Below are 18,688 nucleotides of genomic sequence, written 5' to 3' on the forward strand. Positions count from 1 at the left end.
TACAGCCCAACCCGCTACAGCCCAACCCGCTACAGCCCAACCCGCTACAGCCCAACCCCGCTACAGCCCAACCCGCTACAGCCCAACCCCGCTACATCCCAACCCCGCTACATCCCAACCCCGCTACGGCCCAACCCTGCTACAGCCCAACCCTGCTACAGCCCAACCCGCTACAGCCCAACCCGCTACAGCCCAACCCGCTACAGCTCAACCCGCTACAGCCCAACCCCCCTACAGCCCAACCCCGCTACAGCCCAACCCCGCTACATCCCAACCCCGCTACAGCCCAACCCTGCTACAGCCCAACCCGCTACAGCCCAACCCGCTACAGCCCTACCCCGCTACAGCCCAACCCGCTACAGCCCAACCCGCTACAGCCCAACCCCGCTACATCCCAACCTCGGCAAGGAGGGCAGCGTCTTTGGGTTTTCCTTGATAGCGGTTCTCCTGCCCTCCCTTTGTGCCACGGACGATTGCTTGATTGAGTCCTTGTCACTGGCCTTCAAATTATTTAACCCACTTTACATACTATGTAGTCTAATAACATAGCAACTAATGGAATCTTCCTGATGGCTGGAACATTCAATTGGTTGCTATGGTAATAAGACCACTTTTTACATAAACCTCCAAAAATGTCTGAATTTTGTCCCACGCCCTGTCCCGGCTTGGCCTGTTTTTCCCCCCGTATCCTTCATGTATCTATCCATCATGGTGGTTACTGGAAATATATAGTTTGGAGCCCTGATGAAGGCAATATGAATAGAAGATGTACTTAGAATTCTAAATAATAAACAGAGCAAAATATACAAATTTGTTTATATTTTAAAATTATAATTTTTGAATTATGTAAAATAATTTAAGGGTCTTTAGATTTGTAACTATTACTGTACTGTGAATTTATCCATCAGAGAACGCTGACCCAACTCCTTATCCATGCTGCAGGTTCTTTGTAGGCTTCTGATACTCGCGCCATACGATACAGACCAAGTTGCTCCACTTGGAGAGCTATCAGGTTTCCCATAACTTCACACAGCTTTACAATAACCCATGCCGCTTCCGAGAAACCGCTGAAAAACTATAACAAGATTACTGTCCGGTTGGCTGAGCTTGCCTATAGAAGTCATTGAGATAATATAAACACGTGGAAAGCTGGAGTCACGTATGTTGGGGCTGTAATTGCAGCCAGACACAATTATCACAGGATAATGTAAGATTGATCAAATAAGAATTCACTTTAAAAGGACAATTCCCATGGGAAAAAAAATTCTCCTTGATCATAAATCACAGTGCTGTATATACCGTAGTAATGTATGTCGGCATTTACAACAACTTCCTTTATCTGACCTGGAGGCGGCCATTTTTGTCATGTGGTATTTTGGGTGGCTTTCCCTGCTCAGTCACCACACTGAGCTGATGCTTTATGGCAGCACTCATGGAGTCTGATCCGCCATAGCAACTTTCTTGTACTTACTCTTCCGAGCACTGTTTCACTGTGACTCGACAGGAAGTGTAGAGTGCAACAAAAAAATCCCCCCCCCTAGAGTTTCCCTTGGAGAGAGGCTAAATGGTTAAACTTACAATTTAGTAACTGCGTCTGTTCATGTTCTGTACTCAAGCCACTTTTTGAAGCCATAATAAATGATACACAACTGTGGTTTTATTATGGTTTCCTATAGCCGAAGAGCTAAGCGTGATGGGAGTTATAGCACTGTACCAGTTGCCCGGTGGACATGTAACGTCCCAGTCCTGCATGTTAATGCATTGTAAGCATATGTTCCAGATACTCAAACACACCTCCCAAACATGATAAAGATTAACCGCATGCAGGCACGTATGCACCAGTACAGTACTGAAAGTTTTGCACGTTCTTTTTACACTCTAAGTAAACACAAAGAAATGTAAACTCGGCTTACATGCGCAGACAGAGCAACGAGTCCCAGCGGTGGCTGCCGCTGTGACGAGCTGCCAACGTCTTGTCTCTCGCAGTGACACGGTACATTGTGACCAGAGGACAAAAGGAAGCTGACGTTCGTTAACAAAGGAGCGGCGGCTGTATGAGCCAGAGAAAAGGCAACATCCAATCAAAAGGCAACAAGTGTGTGTGTGTATATATATATATATATATATATATATATGTGTGTGTATATATATATATATATATATATATATATATGTGTGTGTGTATGGTAGGAAGGTGGGGACCCCATACAGCTGAGCTGGCCGTACTCTCCAGAAATGGGAGACATAAGAGGTCAGATCCGGGAAAGTTCTACCATACCAAAAACCGGCAGAAAAAGCATTGGTTGCTATGGGGACTGCACCACTTTTACCAGTTTGTTATTTGGTTATTTTAGTGGTATGAAAACACATGTGTGGTATGATTTGGACAGAAGCCGGAGTTTGGGTTCAGCTCTGGGAAACTTGCGTATCTAATTAATTTTCCTAGTAGAGCTTACATTGTAACCATGAGGACCAGACTTTCTGCTTACAAGTTGCTCCGGGCTAAAGTGACCGCGTCAGCCATAATTTTTATAAGCTGAGTAAATTGACCCCTTGCTGTGAGCTTATACTATAAATTCCACGTGCATATGTGTCCTGGGAAATGGTTGACGTGGGACCCTATTAAAGGGGTCATCGATTTCAATAAAAGCCCAGCTTGAGTCCAGAGTGGAGTCAACACAGAAAACGGACTGCAAAATCCAGCATCCCAGGGGTTGAGCCTCTCTCGTGAACACGTCCAGTATATTACGTGTACTGGAGCAGAGTTATGGGCATTGTTACAATAGTTGGTATTTTTCCAAGGAATATGAGAATTAACCAGGATAATTCTACACCGGGACAGTCCCTTCAAATATGGGACTGTTGGTATTTATAAGCCCTCTCAGGTCTCATCATGACCCTAAAGCACCAACAAGCTAATATAAAGCACATATCTTGCTGCTCTTTCCCACTAGACCACCAAGAACTTGACATTCAGTAGTTTGCAACTTAGGGTTTGAAGATAGCTTCTGCTGTTCGATCGGCCCCTGAGCTGATCCTGAATGGAGTCGTGAAGCTGAGAATCTTTTCTCCCTCCCCGTGTAAACATATACAAGCTTCCTGATACAGTGAGAACACCGTATGCGTTTCACCGCGGGCGTACTGTTACAGTATAAGTAACACGAGGCTGATTAACACGTCCCGATCCACAAACAGCATAACTAATGAATCCGAACAGGGTAAAAGGATTCCCGATATTGGCTGTGATGCGGTTAAGGCCCATTATCTCCTCTTGAAACTAAAGTAGACTTGCATGTTGTTACTGTTTCCAATAAAGCCTTTATCTAATCTCGTTTACTGACCTTTGTTCAACGAGCCTTTCGTAATGATGACAGCTTCAACAGTCTATTAGCATTTGCTTCATGATCCCAAAACTGGTATACATCGGACAAATAATGTATTTAGAAGATTCTATTGAGGTTTTCCATTGGTGGTAAATTCTATGATGCTTTTATCCTATAAATGTAAAAAAAAAAAAAAAGCTTTGGTGGGCTAAGAAGAGAATAGGAAAGACCCATTTGGCCCACCTTGGCCAGTCGTTGGTCTTGTCTTCGATTAAGGAGCCATATGCCTGCCCCATGTATGTTTAAATGTCCTTACTGTATTAGCCACTACCACTTGTGCTGGCATACTGTTCCACTTATCTTCCCAAATCTTGTGGACCATTAATCTGGCCAGTGATGTATTGTCTATCTTGGTCAACCCATGTATCACCAGCTCTACCCGTCATCCACGTCCAGCCCCACCTCTGCTGATCTTATAAAGGAATGGTGCTTACCTAATGTATATAATGGCTATTGCTAACACGCTGATCTGGTCCAACGATTGATATTCCCATATAACTTCTTTTTTTTAGGTCAACATTTTCCTTCTTGTATAAAGAGAGCTGAGGATTCTTGGTAATGATGTGTCAAGTACATACATCTCACTAGTTACTCTTTATTCCCTTAACAGAATATCCTTGAAGATATCAGCACGGCAGAAATCCATAACTTTAAGGACTGAATACATTAACATCCCAACAGGGGTGATTGAAATAAAAGGGTACGTCTAAGAATGGGCATATAGGGAAAACATTGTCCTTGTTCTGTATTTAAACACAAAAGCCAATGCTTCTTAGAACACAGAAAAGTAATTGAAGGACGTTTTTCGAACCTTCATGGGAATCTGTCGTTATTGCGTTTGTATTTTAAATGATTTTACTGTAAAAAAAAAAAAAAAAGTCATTTTTATTCTGTTAATTTAATGTTATCACTTATATTTGTAATTATTAAATGCTAATAGAACATTTATCAATTATTCCATCATAATTACCCAGCAATAACTATCTTATTGTATTTTAATTAAATTCTTAATTGTTGCTCAGAGTTCCAACGGTTCTCTGGTATAATCTGCAGGTTTCATTAGCTAAGGCATTAGCCTTTGGTAAAAGGGCATGATTTGAAGATGTGTGCTGCAAAAAAAAAATTGGGTTGGATTATATTTTCTAAAAATAATTGGGGCGAGAGGAAAAAAAATAAAGTCGCTGTATTTTGTAGAGTGGGGAGATATCTCTCCGGAGCAAGCGTGCAAGTGAAAAAAAAAAATGCAAAGAATTTCATTAAAATCCCCGAAGTGAAACGTTACTTCATCTAACCAAAGATTGGACCCCATGAAAGTGAAGGGGATTAGTCGCCGGTATGTATTGGAATGTTAGCAGACCTAACATTCAGCTACTCTTTCTCTCTCTGCTTCACCGACCTTAAAAATATATATTTTTAAATAATTTATTCACTATGACCTTAAAAATATATATTTTTAAATAATTTATTCACTTATTTTTATTTTTTTCTTGTGAGTTCTATTATTTATATAAAAAAAAATTCTTGCGCAATTCCATGATAAATATTACACAAAAGATATTCAGATTTTGTAGCCGTTTTATGTTTAACTCACATAAACACATATTTTCTATATGATGAAATGTTCAGGCTCATCCAATAATTGAGGGTAATGATCATGTGGTTTTCTAGTTTAATTTGTAGTTGAATGAGATATTGCGCCACCCTTGTGTTATATTGTTCACTCTATATTAGAGACTCTAGAGACATGCTTAGTTGTATATCTACATAAGGGTAGAAGGTTTGGATTGTTGACCTGGTCCCAATTCCTTGGAAGATGTTGCTTTCAGTGGTATTTTGATGGCCTTTCCACCTTTGTAGACGGTCTACTCAATTCTGATTATCCATTGGACAATAACCTGGACCAAGCTGCCCCATAGCTCCCAGGTGTCCATTTTGGAGAACCCTGTGGGGTTTATTCACTAAAGGGAGAGATGACTGAAGAGTTTGCTGGAGAGTTGTGGTGTCAACTCCTTGAAGTTGCATTATGCATTATGAAGCCCAGTGAGCCAAAATCTTGGCTGTCTCTGTGTGATGTATAATTAAATCAATAGGATTTCTTTAGTCTCATTCCCTATTTAATTATACACTATTCAAGGCCATCCATGTCCTCTTTCTGTAGAAACTTGGTACTGTTGGACCTTCGTAATGAATTGGCCAATTGAGTTTGAACTAAAATATGTGCATAAGGAACCTGCACAAAAATAATAATAATCAATGCTTTATTTAAAGTTTGTTATTTTTTTTTGTTTGTGTTTGGGTTGAAACTAAAGAATTGTACAAAATTAGTGGAAAAACCAAGGAGGACATAGAATAACACTTTACTAATGGGACGCACCGTGATATCAGATGTACAGTATTATGGAATGTGTAGGAAACGTTGTATGTAGGACTTTATTTCTTCGCAGTGCTGGATACATGCGTAGTCCGGTCAGGAAGGGAAATCCCTTCAAAAATTTGTAATTACTTAAACAGATGCCAAAATGAGTCACTTTGAACCCCTAAAATACCGGCTTACTCATTGTTAGAGCATTTGTAACTGATATAGCATCCACGGCATTCTGCATGCAACAAATTGTAACCCAATATTCGAAACAGAAGTCACCTCAATAGGCATAAGTAAATATTTTATTGGAAGTGAAACCTGTGTTTAAAAAAAACGGTCCCATATTGTGGCTTTACTATATATTGTTGGCTAATATATAGGTGATCTGTGTCTACTATGGAACACACCTGGATTAAAGCAGATCCCTTTTCCCAAAATTGCACTTTTACAGCTCGCAATAAACCAATGTAATTGTGCTCAGAGAAGACAATAAACAATGTATGTTTTAATAACCCAATTATTGTGTACACCATGGGACCATAGTGACGTCCACTTCTCAAGATCCATGAGTAGGATACCTGGGAAGTTACCAAGGCAGGCTCCCCGGAGCTCTCGCTCTCTCTCTCTCCTTTGGGAAAATGGTTCCATGAGGGGGCCAGGGCTAGCTGGTAGTGAAGACAGGGAATGGACACAGCTAAAATCCAGCAAACCGTGAAATGGGATCTGGAGATCCAGAGAACCAACGCTTCACTCGGAGACTCCAGGTCAAACCCAGTTCCCAGGTATGATGATTAGTTATTATTATTATCTTTTATTTATAAAGCGCCAACAGTTTACGCAGCGCTTAATACAATAGATATCTTCAAAGGGTCTGACAAGACGAGAATCGACAGACTAAGACAAACCGATACATTAGGTGGAGAGAGCCCGGCTCGCAAGCTTACAATCTTGAGGATTAGTTCTTCTGATTATGTTATCTCTCCCTTGATGTAACGATATCCTACAATACCAAATCAATTATATTTTTTCCTACATTTTTGTTAAAGGGTTAAGGGCATCTAACGGTCACGTGCAAAAAAAACAAAAAACCCAACAACATTGATATCTTCTGCAAATTTGGGATAATGAACTCCAATTGCATTGAGCAACCAGATATTCATAATCTCTAGTGAGAACTTCCACACCTGTCGGAACTATCAATAAATAATAATATTATTACTATTATTATTAGTAGAGCTGTCTTCTCAGCTCGTCATTGAAGAAAATATGGAAAGTCTTTTGTGAAACGATAACCCTTGTTTTATTTGAACCATATTTTTGGCGGAAGATGTGAGTTAACATGTTACATGCACACGTGTAATGAATGGGATCCAGAGACAAAGATTAACAAGGGCTATGTCAGGAGACAGCTCTGCGGGGACTGATGATCACTGGTGAGAAACATTGTTACCATGACTGCAGCCAATGACCTGTGACCTTCCTGAAAACATATTCTTGGAGAACAGGGAACACTTTGTTGCTTTGAATGCTGGATCAGAGAATTTTTTTTTTTTTTTTTTTTATTGGTAGCTTTGTTGGTTTATGCTGAAAACAAAATAAATGAATTAAAAAAAAAAACACACAAATAAAATGATTTAGAATTAAAAAAAAAATTACCATAGACATTTTATTTTGGCAATGTTATTGATAAATTCAATGTGCTCAGATGGTTAAACGTCTTGTTAAAAATGATTAATAATACAATTATTGAAATACAACTTGTATTGATGGATTGTTTTCAATATTTGCAATGAAAAGTTTCGTATTTATATGTTTTAGATTTTTTTTTTTAAATGATCGTGTCTAATATAAAATATCTGTAGTGGTATGAACGTAAAATAGTTAAAAAGCTTTTTAGAAATGCATTTTTTTAAAGTCTTTGGGTTTTTTTAGACTAAAATATTGCCACGTGCAAGTGTATTATTACATAATGACTTATAATGACATCAGCGTTTTCACATTTTTAAAAAAGGTTATATACATAAAAAATATATACAAATGTATTCTTATATTATACCGTAACACAATACTTTTTAAGAATTATATTTGAATGTATTGCAATTATTTATTTTTTTTAGTTTGTCAGTTTTTAGGTTAGGGCTGCTGTCATTGTCGAGGTTTGAGCGCCGCCTAGAGGCTAATTGAGGCATATATGACAAAGTGAAGATTTTCTTGTTGATATAATACAAATATTTCATATTATATGTTATTTTCCGAGATTTTTCATATGTGGCATGGAGGACAGATTGCTGACAATACGCTGTTTCTCAGAATTTCCAAGCCTTATTTTCCAACCACAGAAATCTTAACATGTCTAAAACCATTGACACAAACCCCCATCACAGATGAATCTATTATGTTTTGTTGCGTTAAAGGTGCTGTTCCACTTAGACAAAATCTTTACTGCACTCTCTAGTACGTTAAGCATAGATCGTTCATTCTGATTAACTATGTTCTTCCCTTATTACATTTTGACTTCTTTGCATCAATTTAACATGTAAAATCACTCTGTATTCTGTATATTTTACCTTTGAAGCCTTGCGGATTAGCACATCAATAACGTAAAAGTATATGCCTGTAACCCTTTAAACGCTGACACAGTGAAATGAATATATACACACATACACAATACATCATAAAGTGTTCCATGCTATAGGGGTCTAGTATTAAGAAGACACATTACGGCAGAGATAGCTAATGAAAGAATTTATCTATAAATCTTTTTTTCGCTCAGCGCTTCAGTTAGTACATTTTGATTTAATGTTTATTACGTTTTTATTATAGGGGTGTTGCAACTGGAAATGCTACAGTGGAACTGGGCCTTGAAGATGAATCTGTTTGGGGGAGGGAGAGGACTAGCCTTTTGGTCACCACGTTCCCTTGATGGCTTCATTGGCTCCCCTGTTTAGGGTATGGGGGGACCAAGAAGATCAGGCCCTCCGGCTGGCCTTTTGGTCAGAGAATGAAGGAAGAGGCCATACCTCTCCGGTAGATGAAGTTTGGGGACTTTGTTGTCCACTGTACCTCCTATGGAGTTTTTGCATGGTGATAGGCCTTTTAATAATGATTGTTTGGATGACTCCGTAGGACGTGATTATAACGGTGATATAATAAAATACCGTATATTCCATATTTAGGAAGAAGTATTTTTGTGAGGTATGTCAGCTGGTATAACCTCACCGACTCTAACACAAGGATAGTTCACGGATGCAATTATGTTGGGAACACAGAACAGTTCACAAGAATTGTGTTTTTCTGTAGATGCTTAAGGCAACGGTAAGCGTAACATCTCCTAGAGGCATGAAATTAGGTCAGTGAAAGTGTATACATGATTCTTGCTCTCAGGAGGCCTGGGAAAATGCTTAGTTTATGGTGTTCATTACTGGTACGAACATCCCCCCAGCTCTTTCAGTGTAAATATTTGATACGTCATGGGCAAAAACATCAATCTTCAAAAACTCCAACTCTGGAGGAAAAGAAGATTATTTTAAGGAAGGATTTAGGCTGAAACATAAATTCACATATTCTTTTTTTTACGCAAATGATCATAATTAATGAACTTGTGATTTTGTAGGGCTTTTCCATTACAAATATGAAAAAGCACAAAAAAGAGAGACCATTGAAATACCTCCTTCTAAAAATTGATTATTTAGGCTTTATCCAAACAAAAGAGAAGTTTATCTGATAAAGCTCGCCTTGCGAGAGCACAAAACAGGGTACAATGGAAGAATTCGTGATCCCATAAGGATCCGGCCGTGTCCTCCTGTCTATACTATTATTGCAGACCAACAAGCCAGCTGGCACGCCGGAGAATGACCAGCTTTTCGGTGGGTCTACAGATGGTAAATGAACTTCAGTGGTGATGCATCTTAGACCCCCACGTCTGCTGCGTCTATAGAACGTATAACAATATAAAACATCCCTGCAGTGATAACTGTGTTTTGAAAGCTCCGGAGACGTTATAGAAAAGATTGTCTCCTTATTGGCTTCTATCGGCTGTTTTGTGCTGTGTTGTTGTTGATGTTGTTGAGTCCTCTGTGGTTTCTTTCTTCATGACCAAGTTCTGTATCCCCGCCACATGTTCTCGTGCCTTGGCTCGTAAAGTGGCGATGCTGTTTGACCTTTGCATCTCTTTGTTCTTTCTTTTGTCTGATACAAGCTTTGTTTCCTTTGTATTATCCTGATTTCTTTTGTTCGGAGAATTTGGAGCCTCCAAAGATTTCTCCTCTGGCCCTTCTCCAAAATCACAATGTGGGCTTCTCTTTGACTCCGGATACCTATCTGGAGGACCCTGCGTTTTCATCTGCCTCCTCATCTTTGCTCTGCGGTTTTGAAACCAAACCTGAAGTAAAATTGTAGAAATTACATGAATTAATTACTGATATATTTACTAATTGACCAGGTTTTTGCATTTTCTTAGCCAAGACAAGAAAAAAATCATTACTTTTATGGAAATATTACCCATCTTCCCCAACATTCAAATCAATGTGTAATTCCAGAACTCTACCTGTTTCATTGAATAGGAAATTAAATATTTAAAGGCATTTTTGTGTCTGCTTTCTGTCCTAATATAGGAAACATTGTAGAAATTACACCATGTTTTTGGTCTCACATTAGTGAGATGCTCTACTTAGAAATAGATACCCCATTAAGCAGATAAGACACTTTCACAGATGAGACAGGGGCATCTCAGTATGTAATTAATTCCCATTTAAGTCCATATACCATGAATTTTCCCCATAATAATTCAATTTAAAGTATATTCCAGGCTTTTATACTTTTAAGGTGTGTGACGTTTCTGCCTAAGGGTTCCTGGGATGAAATTTGGGCCATAAAGAATAGAAATGATATCTTTTTGCACCCTTAGTAAATGCCCAGTGACATTAGTGTCGTAGACCTTGGTCATCTCCAGAAAGTTTTCTAGATTAAGTAAATCCAAAATTAAAAAAAGATATCATGGAGCTCTATCCCAAAGGCATTAAGCATAAATATTTTATGAGATCATATCTCTCTGTGACATAGCTGGCCTTCATCGTCACCAGATGATTTTCCAGATGAAGCAAATTTAATATAAAAAAAAATGTAGAAGATCAAAGGTCATGGGCATAAATATTTTAGGAGATAACGCCTCTTCTCCATCCATATTCAATTAAAAAAATATATTAAAAAACAGAAAATAATACAACTCTTGCCTGCATGCTATGGAGTGATTTTGGCGCAAAGTATTCTCCAAAATAATACAGTGTTCTGTAAAAAAAAAAAAGAGGCTCCACTTTGAATATGTGAGCTTATTATACGTGATTTGTTCCAGCTGACAAGACGGAAATTTTTAAAGAGGTGCTTATCATAGAAAGGAAGTTTTGTTAGTCCGTATTAATTTCATGTAGCACAGGACAAATAGTTTAGTTTTCAAAAAAATATATGTTTATATTATTACTCTACTCTGCTTTTGCTTAGATTTTTAGTAACTAATGCACTGTGAATAGCGCAATGAATCTACAGGTTGATCTGTATACGTTTGGCGTAGCTTTTACAGAGATCCCAGTAAGCCCATAAAAGTCCCATTGAAACATATCATTTCATGGCAGACCAGATCCGGCCCATCTAATGTATCTGTTTGAGACTCAGACCTTCTCTTCTTAGATTTAGGAGCCATTTGTCTATCCCATGCATGTTTAAATCCCGTCACTGCATTATCATACACCATAATGTGTTCCTACAGAGACGCTGACCGAAGCTAAGGACATTCTGAGGACACTTTAGCCTGCGCTTAAGGTCATGGCGACGAAGAGGCAGCCCTGGCGATGACCTTAAGGCCAGGGCCACCTGATGAGGTCTGCACGTTTATGCTCACATAGCACGCAGCTGGGCATATACACTCCAGTCCGTGATGGCCAGATGGCTGGGCCTGGTCGAGGTTAACTAAGTCCTTGTAATGATAATAATAATAATATTCTCGTTGCGTGACAGCGTCCATCTCACCTGTACTCTAGCTTCTATCAGGTCCAGCCGAAGGGCCAAGGCCTCTCTCATAAAGATATCAGGATAGTGTGTTGCTTGGAAGGCTTTCTCCAGTTCTTCTAGCTGCCAGCTGCTGTAATTTGCTCTGGCTCGACGTTGCTTCAAAGGGCGACCTTCATCTTAAGGGTACAAAAGCACAAACAATGCCGAGGATGAGAATTCTCACAGAGAATAAAAGATTAAGTGTATAAAAGACTTCTGTCGTCAGGACGTCGCATCAAAAACTCAACGTGTCTCTCTGTTTACTACACCTTTGGCCCCCATCCCTGCTGGATAGGCCTACAAACTTATGTTGGGTGCCATATTGCCTGCAGCTATAAAAAGAGAAATAAGTTGATTAAGATGATACCGAGCGGAATGTTTTCTGAAGTCTTATTTAACCCGTTCGTTGACACAGAGGAAGTAGCAAACCCCGGCCGGTCTTTATTAAATTAATATAAAGAGTATTTTTAAGCCGCAAATGTTGCCGTCCAACTTATTTATTTAGCGGTTACAAGCAAATCCCAACACAGTCCATCCTCCCCGTAGCTTAATCTGTTGTCAATATACCGTCATCCATAATTCATGAAACAATGTTTCCAAAACCTACAGCCATAGATAATGTCTCGGCACAAGTAACATTCATTGTAATGTTAAACAATTCTCCGTTATCAATATTTAATGAAAATAATATTGTCTGCACACAGCTGGGCAGTAAAACACTGCGGAAGCTCCAAGTTGAAGATTGAAAAACTGATTTATGGTAAAGTAGGCTTTTCTTTTTTTTTTTAAGAATTTGTTTAAGATGATAGAGAAAGCAAACAGAATTTTTTTTTACTTTTTTTTAATTTTTTTTTTACTATGGTGGCTTTTAATGTATTTTTTGGTTTAGATAGGAATATTATAATAGTCTAAGACTCTTATGTTTAGTGATTTACAATGCAGTAAAAAAAATAAAATGGAAATTGTACATTTTTTTATTAAGACACCATGATACTGGACATAAACAATGGAATAAAAAATAAGAAAAAATGGAATTTGAAAAATAATAATATATTTAAAAAAAAAATGTATTACTCTTTGTAAGCAACTGGTCCAAAATTTAGGAATTTAGGAAAATGCTGAAATTTTGTATGTTAAGTATTTTACATTTACTTTTGGTGTACCACCTTCCTGGACCTAATGACCTAATGTTTAGTTTGGAGAATATGGTTCGTTATTTGACTAAATAGGCACACATGATTCGCTAAGCATGAGGTCTGATTAGGACACATGTTAGGACTATGTTGCAGGGAACGGTACTAAGGTACTTAGAACACAACCCTTGCCAGGTTGTCCTTAAAAGGGCCCAAGTCATCCATATGAGGAGGCAGTATGACTCTGCTATAACTAGCTCTGTCCGTGCGTGGTGTAGAGGTGTCTCTTTTTGGCAGCTTACCTGGCAATTCATTCTGTGCAGCGGGCAAGCGAAGCGGCTTGTGTGCGTCGAGGAGGCTGCCGGGCTGGAAAAGCTGAAGTCCGAAAAAAGGGGGTGAGAGCAAGATGTTGGAGAGTTGACTGGGGAAGATAGGGTTGTAAATGTGAGAGACCATCGGCATGGGAGACAGCGGGTGCCCAGGAATGAACATGATCTGCCAAATGGAGACCTGGTGAGAGATAACGGCTAATCTTAGTCTGTCGGTTCTAGTTTTGTCAGACCCGTCGAATATATATATTTTAAGAAGCCCTGTGTAAATTGCTGGCGCTATAAGGTCATTGTATATGTATATATATATATATATATATATATATTTATATATATATACAATATACACTATCACATAAACAGATACAGCCAAATCCAGCTCTCCAGAGGCTTTGGGCAGCTGCTGGCTGAGAGTCATGAGGACCAGAGCTTTCTGCAGTGGGAATGAATGCAACGGATTAGTTGACCCACAATCAATTTTTAAATAAAAAATAAATAAAATAGAATGGGTTTTGTTAAATCTTATATATATAGTATTAATATGTATTGTTTTCTATAGCACCATCATATTCCGTAGTGCTGTACAATGAGTAGACAGGACATAACAAGTAGTATATAACATAACAAGATGACATACAGAACAACAGGTGAGGAGGGCCCTGCTACATATATATATATATATATATATATATATATATATATATATATATATATATATAATATATTATGGGGTTTTTTGCGGCAAAACAAACATCATTCCCAGTCCTGTAGAACCTTACCAGAAATAATTACTTAATCATATAAAAAATTGCCTCTAATTCATTGCCTTATTCATTGTCATGTGACAAAAAAACAGGCACTGGCAGGTTATTGCCATAGAAACTGAAAACACTTCTAAACGTTACAGTGTTGTTTTTATGTGATTAAACCTTAAGCGGAAATAATAAAATGACAGATCTACCAAGGTCTAGTTGCTTAAGTTTCTGTATAGTACAGTTAATGTTTTGTGGCACTGCACCTTAAATTCCGCTAAATCCATCGAAACGAGACATCGCCGCCGAGCCTCTGCTATAAGTGCTGCCTAGCAATATAACAACATTCTTGAATAGCAAAATAATGAATATTTTCAGAAAACTGTCAATCCCTGTCAAAGAACTCGCCCAAAAGACAAAGAAATCCAGAACTGGTAACGTCCAGTCTCTGTATCTTACCTGTTTCAGTAACGGATCCCGGAGTTTAGAAGATGCGAAAAATTCCTAAAAATATTTCTCCGGTACAGAGAGATCCGCATGACTTCTGCAATGATGAACACTCTAAATGAGTAATTCTGGATCCCGGAATAAACCCCCAGCTCACGCAGGTGTGTTCTCAGCGCGTACGTCCTCGTACCTGAGTCTCCTTTGCGAGATGCTCAATCACATCCTGCCAAAGAAAGAACTTTTTTTTTTTGGTTAAAAAAACCCACAAAACTTCAAAGAAACTCTTCAGTCAATTATCGAGACGTGTGACTGAGATCCAGGATCGAGTTACAGAATAAACAGACATCCCTAATGCATCCATTGCGTTGACCCAGAAAAAAAATAAACTCGGTAGATGTTTTCTAGATTCTCACTGGATATGTGGGGTGAAAGAAATCACCTATTTTTTTTTTCCCAGTAAAATTGGCGTGATTTATACAGGTAGCGGATAAGAGCCCCGATGCCCCGAATCCTGCTTGCTGTATGTATGAACTGAATTACCGTTGCATATGTTCTACTTTGCCCAGTACCAACTGGGATCATACAAGAAGAAAGTGCCAGCAGCTCCCGCTAAGGGAGTATCATGATGTATCATGACAATGGTATCGTCAATAAACAATAAAAGAAAAAGAAAAACATAAGCATGAACATGAACGCGCTCCAAAGGTATGACACTGAGCATTACACGATAAGTGATTCAACATATACATAGGGGCCTGAAGTGAAAACGGCCAGGGCACCCAGGGCGGCAAAGACCCCCTAACAAGCGAATCGGGAGAAGGTTGCGGTCATTACGGAAGGTACAGGTCGAGCAGCTGGGAGGAGGAGACAAAGGTTGCCCACGGCAACCATTTGAGACCATTGGCATATTCACGACCAAAAGCAGATGCCACCAGGTCTTCCATGTGGGAGATAATGTTGACCCTTGCCACCCAGGCAGCGATCGGGGGAGGGCCCGGCACTTTTACTTTGTACTTTTTATACTTTTTGTTATATGGTCAATACTTGTTTTTTTTGAGTCGTATAGCATAGTCAGATTTCCCCAGCAATTGGGGCAATGTATACTGCGGAGTGGCATTAAACTCATTTCTACTATTAAAGAAGCCGTTAAAGGGGAAGGAGGGCAGTTGCCTGGTAGGCTGCTCTGATTTAAAGAGACGGTACGTGCAATGCCGCATGCAGCCACCAGGGGGACCTTTCTGTTAATGTGTTTCAGACAAGACTAGATAGTATGTATTGTATGTATCGGGCACGCTATCTCCAAAATGTGCTTTTGGCCACTGGGCTACTTGGCTGGAATTACTTCTCGGGCTTAATGTTGCCAGCCTTCCTCTGAAGAACAAAACACAAGAGGAGGAGAAATGTTAGAACAAGAAGACATAATCTAGCATCGCAGGGTCGAAGGGTTTGGATGTAATGTAAGGAAGTTTTACTTTACTGAGAGGGTGGTAGATAACTGGAACAGCCTCACAGCAGAAGTGGTAAAGGTTACTACAGTGAGTGAATTGAACCATGCATGGGACAGGCAAATGGCTCCTGAACCAAGCAAAAAGAACAGACTAGACTCTTCTTATCTGCCGTCAAATTTCTCTTCTTTCACCACCCAAAAAAAACTACGGTAACTTTTCAAAACTTGCTCACAAATGATGTCACCTGAAATTTCAGATTGTGAGAACAAGACGAATCGTGACCAGAAGTATATGCCTTTAATTCATCTCTATTTACAGACTATATGATTGTGGGTTTTTTATTTGTTGTTTTTTTTTAATGTTAGGCTGTTTTTTACGTTTTTATCCTTCTAATAGCATAAAACTGTTTTAAATAAACTCTGCCTACTTACCTCTGCCGAGATTAGCTCTGAAGCAGCTTTGAAGTCAGATCAATTTCACAAAGAAGAGAGAGGAGAAAAAAAAAAAACCCTTCTCTCTCGAACATAGACGGAAAGCGTGACATTCCCCAAATCGCCTTAAAAGAGCAGGTAATTTAATTAGCTCCACTCACCTGCGAGTATCACCCGCATCCCCATCAAGCCGCTCGATGGCTTAATTCACCCAGAACGCCGGTGACTGACAGGCCGTTAGCGGCTAATTGCACAAAGCAATAGCTCAGCTTTTCAACAGGACATCGAGACCAGATGAAATTCCAGTCTATCCGCAAATTGATTTTACAGCCCCCCCCCCAAAAAAAAATAACCTTGATCTGCCGATACAAGCCTGTATACGCTCTTCAAAGTTCACCAAAAAGATATATTTCAAGAACTCTTTTTGGAATGTCATACATTTGGAAAGAATATATATATATTTTTTTTTACATTTTCTATTTTAAAACGTGTTGATACGTATGGAAGCTAAACTGACCAAAAAAAAATTACGCTACCAAATGAGAAATTTTAATGTAACAAAAGTGTAAGAAAATCTTAACAAGGAGGAATAATCATGCAGATCCCAAGAACAGGACGTTCAGATGGCTGCTTCCGTGCTACATACATAAGGGGTGAGCTTTTAATCACCCAGAGGCTCATTTGATGAGTAAAATGCCTTTTTTTGAGATTTTTATGATTATTCCTCCCTTATCTCTTCCGCTTAAGTTGCTGATTGTTGTTGATTAGTTCAGGCAGCTTTTGTAAAAGTCTGAGGAGAAGCAGGAGAACTTCGATTAGATAACGCTGGTCCTGCCGCAGATCTTGGCTACCATAAGGTGAACTTTTAAGTAAACTATACTAAAAAAAAAAAGCACAATATTTTAATAAAGTTATTTATACCAAGTGCTATGAAGAAGACAGCTCCCCTTTTAACAGCGAGACTGGTTTCCCTAATTAAATCATTTAATGAAGATCTCCCTTGCTTTTGGACTCAAATCTGTGGGTATATGCATTATGTGGATTAAGCCAGGATGAAATTAGTTCTTTTCCGGAGTACTATCCATAAAACCCATCTCTGAGATGGGACAATCAGTTATTTTTAGTTGACATGAAAACATTTTGTCTTAGCCCCAAAATGCGAACATATCGAAGTGGCCGGACACCATTTCGCATTTTTAGTTTTAGAATGAGGTCCTTATGGATTCCTGTCTCCTTAGATATCACCGACAGATCTCTCTGATTTATTTTCTGTACGATGTGCTGTAAACATAAGTAAGTGATGAAAGCCGAATAGATTCCCAGGTGTCTGCTTCAATGATGTGGTTAGACGATCGTAATTGAATAAACCGAAGAAGAACCGGTTGGATTGTGTTCTATTATTTATTTTAAGATCAAGACCAAGCAAGATGTTGGCCCCCGTATTCTAATTACTGCAGATAAAAAATAATATAATGCTTAAAAGTGCAATAAAAAGTATAATGATTCTACTTCATTAAAAATGGTAATTCAGATCCATTGAATCTCCTGCCAAGATTATTATAGTTCTTCTGCTTTCTATATAGTTTCATCTTAGTAGTTTTAGTGAATTCGGTTTTGGATCTGGGAGCGACTGATATTAAACTGATTTGCCCTGGGGAAACGAACACCCACACCATGGCTGACAATGAGATGTTTTTGTGTATTGATCCGAAAATTCCGTTTATTTAACTAAAAAAAAAATAAATGCCTGCGTCTTCAACTAATATTTCCAGGGTAGGGCGGTAGATTGTAAAATCATAAGGAATATATCGCCCTCTGTTTGGACACAAATTACATTCTAAATAATTGTCACATTGCAAATTATTTAAAGTTGCTGTTCCACTTGGACAAGACATTTTTTTTACGCTTTCTAGTAAATATAAAAAAGTTTCTATAGCAATGACTTGGTACGAATTGTGTTTGCTGTTGTGTTTTTAATGCAAAAGTGTTAAGACTGTGGAAGCGTGCGCTTAATTCCTCAGAATATGGCGGCACCAGATTCTGGATATTTTTTTTTACTGCTAATCATTTTTATGGCTGCTCATTAGCTGTGTCACATGACTGACAGCAATGGCAGCCTCCAGGTCAGCAGAAAATACAAGTTTAGTACGATATGTAATAAAAATAGCCTTTTTTTGAATGCTATGCTACAAAACAGCGTAGAGTTCTGTGTTTAACCAAAACTACTCCTGGGCATGTCTTTTAATGAGATTTTGTAGTAGAAAAAAAAAGATATCAAGCATTTGCCACTAGGGTTAATTTACTCAAAAAGAATGTAAATTTACCAATTACCAAAAGATAATGTTTGCCAAGAACGCACTT

The sequence above is a fragment of the Sceloporus occidentalis genome, unplaced genomic scaffold (genome assembly GCF_023333645.1).
Source record: "Sceloporus occidentalis isolate IW3139 unplaced genomic scaffold, rSceOcc1.0.p SCAF_103, whole genome shotgun sequence".
In the NCBI taxonomy this organism is placed as follows: domain Eukaryota; kingdom Metazoa; phylum Chordata; class Lepidosauria; order Squamata; family Phrynosomatidae; genus Sceloporus; species Sceloporus occidentalis.